Source organism: Cupressus sempervirens, chromosome 5, assembly GCF_028749045.1.
Source record: "Cupressus sempervirens isolate cs-2001-9-10 chromosome 5, ASM2874904v1, whole genome shotgun sequence".
Taxonomy (NCBI): Eukaryota; Viridiplantae; Streptophyta; class Pinopsida; order Cupressales; family Cupressaceae; genus Cupressus; species Cupressus sempervirens.
The window spans coordinates 183,270,638-183,284,147 of record NC_143122.1 but is presented as its reverse complement, the minus strand read 5'-3'; the positions used below and the strand labels follow the sequence as shown (position 1 = coordinate 183,284,147).

The 13,510-nt window shown below is 32.5% G+C and overlaps 1 pseudogene; it reads right to left on the bottom strand.

The window, feature by feature from the left end:
* Positions 1–2,725: 2,725 nt before the first annotated feature.
* The window catches only part of LOC149555024 (ubiquitin-conjugating enzyme E2 27 pseudogene), a 77,046-nt pseudogene continuing 66,261 nt past the window's right edge, over positions 2,726–13,510 (bottom strand).

Sequence of the window (13,510 nt, the reverse complement as noted above, 5' to 3'; positions counted from 1 at the left end):
AAAGCACATAGTCTTGTCACAATAGAATAAGATTGGATAACAAATTGAATCTTACAAGAACTTAAATTGATTTCTATGAATAAAGGAAAGATACAACAATCTAAAGAAGCAACAATATATATCATCCACAATTAATCATCATAGCCCTCAAAGTAACTACTTACGATTTAGCTTGAACTCCAAGTTTCAAACCATGCAAAAATATTAATAGTTATATATATTCGATTAAATTTACCAAGCATAAAGTCTTTAAAGAAATGACATTTTTATATATCACTACCTTCTATCTATTACTATCTCCACAAAAGAGAAACTTCAAGCAACACTAATCTATAAAAGTTCTTCTATGCAACTAAAAGCTAACCCTTTCCTAGTTTAATGCTCTAGCATTTATAGTTTTTTACAAACCTGAAAAGGCCTTTATGAAAACCTAGCCTTTCAGTTAAAAATAGTTAGGTGAAGCAGTTAAAAATAGTTTTTAAATGCTTAGAACATAAAAGATAACCATCCATAACTATACTTCCTTTCTAGTATTTTTACCATCCACCATGGTTTGCTTGACGAACTTCTAGCTCCTGAAGGCACTCACAAATTCCTACATTGCGTGAGAATGAGGGTTCTTCAAACTAAGTAGCTTCAATCTGCAAGCATCCTTTTGCCACCTTATCTCCTGGATCCTTTGAATCTACCTTGGCATAAGCTCCTTATTCAAGTACAACATCGATTTGATGTTAGCTAGGGTGGTAAAGTCTCGGGAAGCAAAGGTGTCACTATGCTTAATCCCATGTATGGTGTCACCAAAGCTTTTGGTCAAGGTATTAGAATCCATGCTTCTATCATCAAATTACAAGATATCTATGGGGTTTATGATCTACATATCTTTTAGTATCTCTTTATGCATCCCAATGACTTCAAGCTCCACTACTTGTATTTTTTCTATATCTACCCTATAGATTGAATCTTTCCAACCCATGTTGCTTTTAAGGATGAATAACATGCATGAGTCCATGAATTTCATGGGGTTCTCACTCAAGAACTTCAAAACTACATACCTTTCAACATCATGGACATGAAACAAAATTTCCTTGCATCAACTCTGATCTACCTCCCATAACAAAATGAGTGTCTAGACCTAACCCAATAGTACTTTTTCCTCCATATATGTGGTAGTAAAATCTAGTATAAATTTACTCCCTTCTTTCACAATAGATTCTACCCATTCATTCACTTCCTCTGAGAGTAACCTCCCTTTCTTAATTTTCTTGACTAATTGTTGACAATCTAATGAATTAAGATCAAAAGATTGTGGTGTTTGAATCAATGGGAGAGCACCAATATTCATCAAAGAGTATATATACTCAGTCATGGTAATTATCATCTCTGTCTTTTTTTTACTATCCTTTTCAGACTGAGTCAACACATGTTCCACTACAAACTTGAAGAAATGATTCTCGGTGTCCCTAGAAATGGCCCCCAAATCCATGGTAGTGACCTTGAAACCTTCAAGATCAATTTCTCCAGAGCCTTCCTAATGCTAGTAGGTGGCCACTTCCACTATAACTCTACCAGTTACTAGGTCTTTCATTAACCACACAACACTTTTTGCCTTCTTGTTTTTGATATGCGGGCCACATATTTCATGACTATATCTTTAACAGGTATGGACACAGGTTAGAGATTGTGTTTCTTACTCATTGAGTTAGATAGCCAAGGTGGAATGTGGAAATGGCCACTACTGAAATAGATCAATAAGTATGTATGCTTTCTTGCTTTCTATTCAACTAGGTTAAACTATTACAAAATATGGGAGCATTTGGCTTCAACCCAAAATACACCAAAAACTTCAAACTAATAAAACTATAAAACTAAACTTACAACTCTAATGGTTGCATACAATGATGCCTAGAGAAATCACTGCTTCATAGGATAAATCACTATGAACTTACAAAATGACAAGAAGATTCAACATGTGCTACTATAAACACAGAAAGTGAACCTTCTTCCTATCCTCTTATCTTTGTTCTAAATATTGTTCCTCTACTTTGATCTGCTGATCTTTTTCCTTTCTTTGAACTTTTCTATGCTCTTCTCTAATCTCTCTAACTGATCGAATGGATTAGATTCATTCATTTTTTCTTACTGCAAAGTTTTCCCTCTCATTTTTAGAATTCAAACTCACCTATGGAGTTAATGAGGGTCAGGTAGGTAGGTGGGCATTTGGCTCTAGGAGCAATAGACCAACCACATTAAATTTCTAACAATAATAGCTATTAATATATGAAATGTTTGATTAAATCATATTTCAATTGACAAATAATCTTGAAAACTCCATCAAAAATACAAAACTATTATCTAATTTAAATATCATACACTAAGATTTGATTCTTAGATTAAACAAGTTTTAGTTTAAAATTGATAAGAATTAAGCAAGTCATAATTTAAAAATGCTAAATAGTCAAAGTTCAATTATTTTTCCAAATTTAAGTCCATTTTACTTTAACTAAGGGGGTCTATTTTATTAGAGAAATGATATTTCTAAGAAATTAATATTTAAAGTGCAAAATATATAGTATTCATTAGACAATGCTAATGATATTCTTGTTGGGTTTATCAATTTCAAACTTCTAAAAATTATGTGTCGATTTTTCATAGGTCATTTCCAATAAAAGATCAAGCTTTCATAAGTTCACAATTTCATGTTGAGAATAAATCTAAAACTTGTATATTAGCTGGTCCATGGCTTCTCAAGTGCCATATTCTCATCTCCTTTGAATTGTTGAAGAGCTCATCTGACTACATCTTCATCAAAACCCATCTTGACGAACTTTGCTACCTTCTCTTCCATTACAAGTTGTGCCCTCTTTGCAAAAGACTAAGTCCAGTGGTGAGTAGTGAGGAGGAAAGTAGGGAAGTCATTCAAGTACTACTTTGCTACAACCTCATCTTGAGGATCACAGGTCTTTGGCTTGCAAGGAGAGAGTGGGGGTCCACTGGTTCTTCAAGATATCCACACATATTGCACCATTTTGGCTATTAATATTGGGATTCCATGCTTTTGTAATGAATTTCATTTTGATGGGATCAAATGGATAGCCATCTGGTAAGCAAATGTCAATCTAGAAGGAGCCTCCTTCATATGGGTTGTCTATGGGACTTGTGATCATTCAACACAAATGTGAGATATCATTCTCATCCCACACTTCAACACTTATGCCTGATGAAGTCTCATCATCATCGGGATCCCTTTGACTTGGGATGGGTATACTTGCCAACACATGCACCCAAAACTTTGTCTACAAAAGAGCTTCCTCCAAGATGAATCATCAGAGGGATGCTTCCCTCTATTTTTGAAGAAGAGGGAAAAGGCTTAGTAGAACCCACAAGGAATCAACTAGCCCCATATAGACAATTGGAGAATGAGGAAAACCTCCATGACCCACTAGTAGAGGCATACAACAGAGTCAAAGAGAATAGGAAGGGAATGAGAGAGGTTGAGGCTAGGGATGAGGGTCAAAGTGCCAAAGGGAGTTGAAAAATATAGTTACTATCTCTATACTTAAGCTAAACTTTAGGCATATAATAATTAATTTCTTTAATTAATTATTATCATACAACCTTGGTTAGTTACCTTTTAGGAATTCCATATCTTTCACAAGGATTGATCTCTCTTTGTAACAATTAATTCATTCAATATAATTTCAATTTCTTCTTTTTATCAAGAATGGATTACTGAATTCAAGCCTCGATAGCTTTGCTTGTTTCTATCTATGACATGTGTTTGCATGTAGTGATAGGAGTTGTGGGTTGATCTTTCTTCAACTTTAGCATGGCATCAAAGCTATGGAATTCCTTTCCCATGTTCTATTCATGAGAGGTATTTGTATTTTCTAATGTGATCAATTTTAAATACTAGGCAAAATAGATGGAAAACAAAGGAAAAATATGAACCCCATAGACACTTAATCATAGTAATGCATGAGCACAATAAGTTATTATTGAAAGGTATAATTTTGATGCTGTCATTTATGGAAACATATCAGTTATGTGAAGAGGGTAGATCATGAAGATTCAATTATGTTAGTTATACTTTTAGTTATACTTCAAAAATTTTCTAATTATCACACAATTTATCTAGTAGAACAAATAGATTTTTGGTCAGTCAGGTTTATTGAGACATTATTGGCATGTGTGTCATTAGGTATGGAAAGGATGGAGTGTTAGGATGACATATGCATGAGTGAAATTCATTATAGACACTAAAAATCAAGTGATGGTTAAATTAGCAATCACAAAAGAGAACATGCATAATAGAGCATGACATGAAATATATAATTATAGAGTAAGGAATTATTATTGTTAAGAATTAATTACTTAATTAATTAGGGACAACATCCTAGATGTTAATGTTGTATAAAATTGATTAATTGTGTGTTGTCTTTGATATTACACAAATGTCATATCAACTATCAGTCAGTGTTTACCGATGTCAATTGGTCAATGAAGATAGTTTTCCTTTTCTATTGAGCATTCACAGGTTTACTCTAAATAGATGGCAATATCTACTGAGCTTACTTGGGTGTCAAAGGAATTTAGGCAGGAAAGAGTGTTAACCAAGCTCACTCGATTAACAAAGGGAAAGTTGGATAGAGTTAGTATCCACTGAGTTCACTCAATTTCTAAAGGATTTGTACAAGTTCATAGTATTAATAGAGCTTTTGTTGGTTAACACAGGAAATCCTTCCAAAGTTAGTTTCTACCAAGCAAGGTCAACTTGTGAAGGATTTTTCTTATTTTGGCATATGAAGCTTAATTACTTTATGTATTGATTCTGGCTGACTATGATGATGAATATTTGTTATTGTAATTTGAATTTGGGTCAACTTGATAATCTGAATGGTAAAAGTAATAGGTCAAGTTGAGATTTCTAGTGTGATGATTGAATTGAAAAGAAAAGTGAGGGAGTGAACTTGGAGGATAAGCAGGTATCGTCATGGAGCAAAAAAGTAATATTTGATTAGGAAGGATCAAGTTTAAGTAGAAAAGAGATTTGGATTCAGAAATTTAGTTACATTACAATTAGGTCATTTCATTGTTACTCTCTAACCATTTTAGTAGTGATCTAAAATCTCTTAATAGAGTTGGTTTAACAACAAGTTGCTAATCCTCTAACAAGGTGACAATTCCATTAGATTTTTTTAAGACCTCTAGCAAGTCCACTCTTAGCAAGGTGAACAAATCCTCTAATAGGGTCACACCTAACAATGTGTTTTGTAACCTTTGATAGGGTTGGCTCCTAACAGGGCTCACTTCAAAAGAGTGAAAAATAGTAACTAGTTACATTGGTGGTTTTTCTCAAATTGGATTTCCATGTTAGATCTTAGTGTCTTATGTGTTCATATTATTTCTCTCATGCTTGAAAGTTAAGTACTAATAATTTTAGATCTACTAAAAGTAATTCTCTTTGCATTTACCAAGTTACAACAATTTATGTTTGTTTACCGAGCATCAACAATAATAAATTTTCTCAGTCTAAATTTTATTGTTGATATCCAAGGGATTTGGGATCTATTTTAGTAGTAACTAATTCAACCCCCTCTTATTTACTCCTTCTATATTTCCAACAATTGGTATCAAAGCTTTTGGTGCTTGTAGGAAAGGTTTCAAGGACCTAAGATAAAGATTAGGATGTCTTACAAGAGAGAGATTCCAAAGCTAATCAAATAATAATTTTTAGCATGGTAGGGACTTGTGAAACTTCATCTAGCCACCATTAGTGATTCAGGCTACAAATACCTTAATGAAGAATACAAAACTCCTACTGACACATTATCTATTGGAGATCTTGCTGAGAAAAAGAACCATAACATCATGATGATTGATATTGCATCTACTCTTAGTTATGATGAATATGAGATCAAAGATTATAATACTACTTTTGATATGTGGAACAAGCTAAAGGATATCTATTATGGTGATGACAATGTAAAGAGAGCCAGAGTAGAAAGCCTTAGAGGACAATTTGATCAAATGAGAATGAGAGAAGATGAAAATGTTGCCACATATGTGGAAATAATCAAGGCCAGTGTTAGTGCAATCAGAGCATCTGGAGGAGAAATCAAAGAAGAAACTATTGTAAGTAAATTTCTCAAAACATTGCTTCATATCTATGTAATTAGAGTATCTACTATTCAAGAAAAGACATGTGAACCAAATCAAAAGTTGAGTTTGGATGCCTTAGTAGGAAGATTGACAACTTTTGAGCTAGACAACTTTGACAATTATGTTTCAGCTTCCAAAAATCTTGAGTCTACATTTGAAGCTAAACTTTCATTCAAAGAAAAAAGCAAGAAAATAAAGGACAATTAGTCAAAAAGTGAAGAGGAAATAGAGGAAAGTTCTAATAGTGATCTTGAAGTTGTTGAAGCTTTACTTGTAAAGAAATATTCTAGAGGTAGAGGAAAGTACAAAGGTACAGTTCTTTTAATATGTTTTTCGTGTGAAGAAATTGGTCATATTGCTACTAGGTGTCCAAATAAAGAAAGAAAAGATGAGAAGAAGATCCATAAGTACAAAGGCAAGAATGAAACCAAAAGTCACAAATCCTTCAAAGACAAAGGTAAGAAGACTTGTTTTATTGCTAAAGATTCTAATAATACTGAAGATGAAATAGTGTACATTGCTATAATAGAAGATAAGATGGCACTTATCTTTCATGTTAGTAAAAATGATACATGGATCATAAAGAGTGGATGTTCAAATCATATGACTAGAGAAAAAACAAAATTTGAACACTTTGAACACTATGATGCAGGCAATGTAAGGTTTGAAAATAATGAAACTTGTTGCACAAAAGGGAAAGGCCAAATCTCATTAACCAAAGAACTTGTATGTGACAATGCCTATTGGGTTGAAGGACTAAAATAGAATCTATTGAGTGTGGCATAGCTAATCAATATTGGATTAGAATTCATGCATGGCAAGGCAAGACTATTGGATAACAAAGGGAATCCGATTGGATCAGGAAAACAAACAAGAGGTAACCTATTTTATCTTGATCTTGGTGATTGCTCATGTTTTATTACTCAAATAGAAGAAAGTTGGTTATGGCACAAAAGACTACGTCATGTAAATTTTGATAATATGGTCAAAATAAGAAAATTCAGAAAAGTAAGAGGTATCCCTAGTTTGAAGAAACCAAATGTTGGTTTATGCAAAAATTGTCAGATTGGAAAAATGGGAAAGACTAGTTTTAAAAGAAAAAGCTATCATTCTAAATATGTCTTGGAAATTGTGCATACTAACTTATGTGGACCCATTGGTGTAGAAATTTATAGTGGAGAGAAATTATTTATTCTTTTTGTTGATGACTACTCTAGAATGATGATTGTTATGTATCTTAGAGAAAAGTCAGAAGCATTTGAGAAATTCAAATGGTATCTAGCAAGAGTTGAAAAAGAAACAAGAAAAAGATTAAAATGCTTAAGATTATATAGAGGTGGTGAATTCAATAATTTTTTCATTGAAAGAGGAATCAAAAGGAAAAAATTAACCCCTGCCACTGTTGAGCAGAATGGAATAGCTAAAAGAAGAATTAGATCCATCATGGATTGTGCAAGGACTCTAATGATTGAAAAGAATGTTGCTATTAAATACTGGAAGGAAGCCATTAGCACCACAATCCATACTTTGAACCAAGTATAGTTGAAGAAGGACTCAAGTAAAACTCCCTATGAATTATGGTATGGCTACAAACCCAATGTAAGTTATTTGAAAGTATTTGGTAGTAAATGTTATATCTTGAAAGTGTCTAGAAAAGGAAAATTTGATGTGAAAGATGATGAAGGTACATTCTTAGGATATTCCTGTAGAAGTAAGGCATATAAATGTTTGAATTTGTCTACTCATAAAATCATAGAAAGTGCACATGTGAGAATTGATGAGTTTTTAGAAAAGACTGAAGAAGAAAGCAAAAAGAAACCAGAAGATTACAAAAGATTTGTTTACTACGAACCTGATACATTGAAAAATAATAAGGAGACTTCATCTTCCGAGTCTTCCACAGTTACCAAGTTTCAAGAAGTAGAAATTGAGTCACATTTTGAAGCTATCAAGTTAATGTCTACTGAGTCTAAATGACCCGAGCCTAAAGTTGAAATTTAAAATGAAGATAGTGCAATTCATTCAAAAGGAAAAGAACCTGTATTGGCCAAGTATGTCAAAAAGCATCATACACCTGATCAAATTATTGGAGATAAATTAGAAGGTACTATGACAAGAAGCAAATTAAAAGGTACATGTTTACTTGCTGATTTTGAACCTAGAAGTATTAAGGATGCTCTAGAAAATGAAAGTTATATTGAGGTAGTGAACAAAGAAATAGAACAAATAGAAAAGAACAAAACTTGGATTGTTCCTAGGCTTAAAGATAAAAATGTGATTGGAACAAAATGGGTATTTAGAAATAAGTTGAATGAAGATGGACAAGTATTAAGAAACAAATCTAGATTAGTGTGTAAAGGATATTCTCAAAAAGAAGGAATTGATTATGATGAGAACTTTTTTCATGTTGCAAGATTAGAAGGTGTTAGAACCCTACATGCATATGTAGCTCATAGAGGGTTCAAAGTATATCAAATGTATGTTAAATCTGCATTCCTGAATGGAATTCTTGATGAAGAAGTCTATGTTGAATAACCAAAAGGTTTTTTTGATCCTAACAAAAGGGACATGGTCTATAAATTACACAAAGCACTGTATGGTCTCAAACAAGCTCCTAGATCCTGGTATGAAAGACTACACAACTACTTGATACAGATTGGTTTTTAGAGAATAAATGATACTAGTAGCTTGTACGTCAAGGAAGGACTGGATAATAAAATTGTGTTGGAAGAGATATTTGTGGATGATACTCTATTTATAGGAAATGATGACCTATGCAAAGAATTTTTAGAACAAATGAACAAAGAGTTTGAGATGTCCATGATTGGTGAAATAAAATTCTTTGTTGGATTGCAGATATAGCAGAACAAAAATGGTATCTATATCACTCAATCTAAGTATATAAAAGAGATACTCAAGAAGATTGGAATGGAAGATTCAAAATCAGTTGGTACCCCCATGTGTATTGGACTCAACCTTACCAAATATGACAACTCCAAGAAGTAGATTAGACCTTATACAGACCAATGATTGGAAAATTATAATATGTAGTTCACACAAGGTCTGATATTGCCTTAGTAGTTATGATAGTGGCAAAATTCTCTGCTAAACCCAGAGAAAATCACATGATGGCAATCAAAAGAATCTTGAGATATCTAAAAAGTATTGAAGGTTATGGTTTATGGTACAAAATTGGAGGAAACCTAGACCTAAAGGTATTTACTAATGTTGATTGGGAAGGAAATATTGATGATAGAAATAGTACTAGTGGTGGAGCTTTCTTTCTTGGTAAAAGACTAGTATCTTGGACAAGCAAAAAGTAAAACTGCACATCCCAATCCACAACAGAAGTAGAGTATGTGGCAGGAACAATAAATTGTTCCAACATTGTTTGGTTTAAACAATTTTTGGAAGGAATGAAGGTTGAAATCAAAGAGACAATAGTAATGTATTGTGATAACACTAGTGTAATAAACATACCAAAGAACCTAGTGATGCATTCCAAAATAAAGCACATTGCTATAAAATATCACTTTGTCAGAGAACTAGTGTAGAACAAAGAAATTAGATTGGAATATATCCATACAAATAAATAAATTATAGACATATTCACTAAGCCATTACCTAAGGATGCATTCTTGTATCTAAGAGGTAAGCTAGGTGTCATTCCCCTATCTGAAGCACACTTTTTTAGTGATGCATTAGCTAGAGCATACTAAAGATCAATCAGTTGATGTAGAGTTGGCAAGAGAATATTACATATGAATTAGTACTCAAGGTACACTAATACAAATTTGGCATTTATTTTCCTTGGCATGTGTTGTCAAAGAGGGAGAAGTTATACTATCATATCTAATAAGAAATTTCTCTAAGAGGGAGAATTTTGCAGTAAGAGGGAGAAGTTATGAAGATAGGAAGAGCTCACACTGATAGAGGGCATTTTCATGGATGAGAATCAAAATGAAACTAAGGATATGTTCCTCACTTTATGTTTGCTTTAAAATTTCATTGTGCTATGACATGTTGTATTTCCATCAATGCCAAAGAGGGAGATTGTTGGATACAATTGATTAATTGTGTGTTGTCTTTGATGTTACACAAATGTCATATCAACTATCAGTTAGTGCTTATTGATCTCACTTGCTCAGTAAATATAGTTTTCCTTGTCTATCCAATGTTCATAGGTTTACTCTGAACAGATGGTAGTATCTGCCAAGCTCACTTTGGTGTTGAAAGAATTTAGGAAAGAAAGAGTGTTAACCAAGCTCACTGAGTTAATGAAGGTAAAGTTGGACAGAGTTAGTATTCATCAAGTTCATTTGGTTGCTAAAGAATTTTTTCAAGTTTGTAGTGTTAACCGAGCTTTTATTGGTTAACATATGAAATCGTTCCAAAATTAGTTTCTACCGATTAGGGTCGGCTTAGGAAGGATTTTTCTTATTTTGGCATATGAAGCTTAATTACTTTATGTATTGATTCTAGCTGACTATGATGATGAATATTGGTTATTGTAATTTGAATTTGGGCCAACTTGACAATCTGAATGGTATGAGTAATAGGTAAAGTTGATATTTCTAATGTGTGTGCAAGTGTGTTGATTGAATTGAAAAGAAAAGAGATGGAGAGAACTTGAAGGATAAGTAGGTATCCTTGTGGATCAAAAAAGTAATATTTGATTATGAAGGATCAAGTTTAAGTAGAAAAGAGATCTAGATACAACAATTTAGTTGCATCACAATCAGGTTATTATATTGTTACTCTCTAACCATTGTAGTAGTGATCTAAAATCTTTTTATAGAGTTGGTTTAATAACTAGTTGCAAATCCTCTAACAAGGTGACAATTCCATTGGATTGTTTTAAGACCTCTAGCAAGGCCACTCCTAGCAAGGTGATTAAATCTTCTAATAGGGTCACACCTAATAGTGTGTTTTGTAATCTTTAATAGGGTTGGCTTCTAACAAGGCTCACTTCAGAAGAGTGAAAAATAGTAACTAGTTACATTGGTGGATTTTTCCAAATTGGGTTTTCATGTTAAATCTTGGTGTCTCATGTGTTCATATTATTTGTCTCATGCTTGCAAGTTAATTACTAATAATTTAAGATCTACTAAAAGTAATTCTCTCTACATTTACTGAGTTACAGGAATTTCTATTTGTTTATCGAGCATCAGTAGTAATCAATTTTCTTAGTCTAAATTTTATTGTTGACATCTAAGGGATCTGGTATTTATTTTACTAGTAATTGATTCACCCCCCCCCCCTTAATTACTTCTATTTTTCCTCCCACACCAAGAGCATGGTATGAGAGACTTCATAATTATCTTATGAAGATTGGATTTGAAAGGACTAATGATAAAAATAATCTGTACATGAAGACAAAAAAAGAAAAATGTATTTTGTTATCTAAAATATTTGTTAATGATGTCATATTTGGAGGTCAATATGCTTTATATAAGGATTTTGCAAATCAGATGAAGCAAGAATATGAGATGTCTATGTTTGGAGAGATCAAGTTCTTTGTGGGCTTGCAAGTATATTAGATGAAGTATGGTATATACATCACTCAGTCAAAGTATGTCAAGGAAGTATTGAAAACTTTTGGATTGGAAGATTCCAAAGTAGTAAGTATACCTATGGTGATAGGACACAAGCTATCAAATGATGATGATTCAAGTGAGGTGAATCAAACATTAAATAGGTCTATGATTGGCAAGTTTCAATATGTAGTACATAGCAGACCTAATATTGCATTATCTATAGGGATAGTTGCAAGATTTTTTGGGAGGATCATTTAATGGCTATGAAGAGAATAGTGAGATATTTGAAAGGAATAAAAGAATTTGGTCTATAATATAAGAAGAATGAAAATTTTGAATTAAGAGCCTACACTAATGCTAATTGGGCTAGAAATATTGATGGTAGAAAGAGCACCGATAGAGGAGCATTTTTCTTAGGCAAGAGACAAGTTACATGGACTACCAAGAAATAAAACTACACTTTACAATCTACTGCTGAAGCTGAATATGTTGTTGCTACTATAAATTGTACAAACATTGTGTGGATCAATAGTTACTCAAAGGAATGAAGGAAGAGATCACAGAACCAATGACACTTTATTGTGATAATACAACTGGGTGAACCCACAATAATGGGTTCCACTTTAGTGGGATGAACAAAAATGAAAAAAATTTCAAAAAGAGAAATTGAGTTTACCATATGTTTGTGCGAACACACTTATTGTGTTCATGCGAACTTTTTTTTTAATCATATTCATGCGAACATATTTCGTATGTTCGCGCGAACATATGTGATATATATGTTCATGCAAACATGATTTACATGTTCGCACGGACATAGGTTCATGCAAACATGGTAAACGTGTTCGTGCGAACGCCATGTTCGCACGAACATGCAAAATCACAAAAAATTTAACCTTTTTTTCTTTTTTTCTTTTTTTTGCTCTTTTGACTGCCATAATTGTAGGAGAATGATCTCCTACTGTAAAATTAAAAATGTCAAAATGTGCTTCTCGGAGCAAGCTTTCCAATGACTATAATTTTATTACATAATTTAATCATTAAGGCTTTCAAATATGAGTTTAACTCATTATAGGTTCATTACCGATTGAACATCAACCGACTTTGACACCTCAGGAAAATTAGTAAATTAGGTAAAAAAAAATTTGAAAAGTATGGAGGCACTGGCTTATTGAGATACCTTTCTATTCAAAAAAAAAAAATGGTTTATGATAAATTGACTTCAAATTATCTGTGTCAAACGGAACGTATGTCTGAATTACGGTTCATGTCACTTGAAGACTTCATAAACTATACAATATTCAAAAAAAATAAATCAAACCAAATGTAGACACTAGATATTGATGCTAAAAATCCAATGCAAAAAGAATTACTTCATTATCATTTCTAGAAAAAAAGTTATGTGTGTCAAATGGACTGTCACTTTTTAAAATATTGAATTTTATTATGTACCACTTTTTGGAGGAGATAAAAAAAATTGACATAAATAATTTTTTTTTTTAGATTAAAAAATATGGTTACAAAGTAGGAACAAAGTACTCAAAATCACTAGTTTATATCATCTTGAAATTATTTATAGTTTTGGAGATATAGTCACTTGAACGTGACGTTTGTTGCAAAAATATTGATTTCAGAGTCAAAATTGGTCAAAAAGTGGAACCCATTATTGTGGGATCACCCAACTGCTATCAATATATCAAAGAATCCATTGATACACACAAATACTAAACACATTGCAATCAAGTGTCATTTCTTGAGAGAATTAGTTCAAGATAAAGAGGTGAAGATGGAATATGTTAACATAAAGGAGAAAA